This window comes from Lontra canadensis, unplaced genomic scaffold, assembly GCF_010015895.1.
Source record: "Lontra canadensis isolate GAN:19392208 unplaced genomic scaffold, GSC_riverotter_1.0 scaffold6, whole genome shotgun sequence".
In the NCBI taxonomy this organism is placed as follows: domain Eukaryota; kingdom Metazoa; phylum Chordata; class Mammalia; order Carnivora; family Mustelidae; genus Lontra; species Lontra canadensis.
In genome coordinates, this window is record NW_022631000.1 from 4,340,948 (window position 1) to 4,342,559 (window position 1,612).

The 1,612-nt window shown below is 40.6% G+C and overlaps 1 non-coding gene across 1 annotated transcript; it reads right to left on the bottom strand.

The window, feature by feature from the left end:
• Positions 1-1,249: 1,249 nt before the first annotated feature.
• LOC116864848 lies at positions 1,250-1,409 on the bottom strand. The gene has a single exon (XR_004382101.1). It is a non-coding gene; the product is annotated as a U1 spliceosomal RNA (small nuclear RNA).
• Between the last annotated feature and the right edge of the window lie 203 nt (positions 1,410-1,612).

The following is a 1,612-nucleotide window of genomic DNA, read 5'->3' on the forward strand; positions in this document are numbered from 1 at the left end:
ATCCATTTTTATTTTATTTTCATGTAAGGTGTAAGAAGCTGGTCCAATTTCATTCTTCTGCATATTACTGTCCAGTTTTCCTGAACCCATTTGTTGGAGAGACTTTTTTCCATTGGATATTCCTTTCTGCTTTGTTAAACACTAATTGACCATACAGTTGTAGGTCTGCCGAATGTTTTGAACTGATGAAATACAATTGTAATAAACACTGAATTGTTCTTCTCTGGTGATTCTCACATCTGTGTCAGCTCTGGATCATTTTTAGATGATTGATCTGTCTTTTCATGAGGGGTTATGTCCCCTGCTTCTGGGCATACTTCACTCTCTTGGATGGAATGCCAGACAGTGAGACTGTTACCTTGTTGGTTGCTGGATATTTTTGTATTTTCTATAATTTTGAGCTTTGTTCAGGAATGCATTTAAGTTACTTGGAAACAGAAATTATTGCTGGTGTTGCTTTAATGATTTGTTCAGTGGTCCAGAGCTGCTCTCAGTGGAAGGTTAATGATGAGTTCCCAATACTATGGCAATACCTCCCTGAGTTCTCCACTCTATGCCTCATGAATTGGGAAGGCTCCTTTTTTTTTTTTTTTTTTTTTTTTTTTTTTTTTGTTTATCTGTTGGGGACAGGCTCCATGCCCAGTGCTATATGAACACCAGGCCCTGTTCCCTCTAATGTTTTCAAATAACTGCCCCCTGAATTGGGGTCACTGCCTCCCATGGATAACCTGAGCAGGACCCTGTTGCATGGGGGAGGGCTCTTCCACAGCTCTCATTAGTTGACTTTCCTCAGCTCAGTCCTCCCCCATAAACCACCTTGTGGACTCTCAGCTCAGTGTCCTCAACTCCACTAGGTCTACTGCACTTCTCTTCAGTTTCCCCTCCCCTGTGGCTTTCTTGGAAACTCTCTGGCAGCAGTTTCCTGGAGCAATTGTAGGGTTCCACTCACCTGTATGTTTCCATGTCTCCGGGAAAGCTGTTCTCTTTGACTGATGCTCAGTATCTTGGAAATCTGCATTTTGTGGTTCTTGTGTGGTTTTGTTGCTGTTTTGTTTGTTGTTTCAGGCAGGAGAGTAAACCAGTTTCTGTGAGTCCACATTGGTATGACTCCTCTTTGTCCCCAGGGAGAAGAGAGAAATACAAAGCAACTTTACCAAAGCACTGATGGGCTAAGCACTAAAAAGAAAAAGGAGCACAAATTTTCAGACTTTGTTTCAGAGACCTTACTGTAGTATTTCTAAGAAGACTCCAAAAAGCATGAATGCAGTTCCCCTCTTCAACAACTTATGCAACCAAACTTTCCATATTTGGGGAAATTGCAGGGGTCAGCACAGCCAAGTGCAATGGATAAGGCTCACCCCGAAGAAACAACTTCTGTGATCATGACATTTTCCCTCCCCTGCCCATTTCATTAAGGTATTAGAAATGAATGAATCTGAGATTCTAGTTCATTTTCTCCATTTATTGAGATGATCTATTCATTGTCATTGTCCTTTTTTCATGTTATAATTGGTCTTTTTCCTGGAATTTTTCAATATATATCCTTATGAATGAAAACTGAGAGCCATCTAAATGACTCCCAGTTTTAGTGTCAAGACAAAACAAAACATAC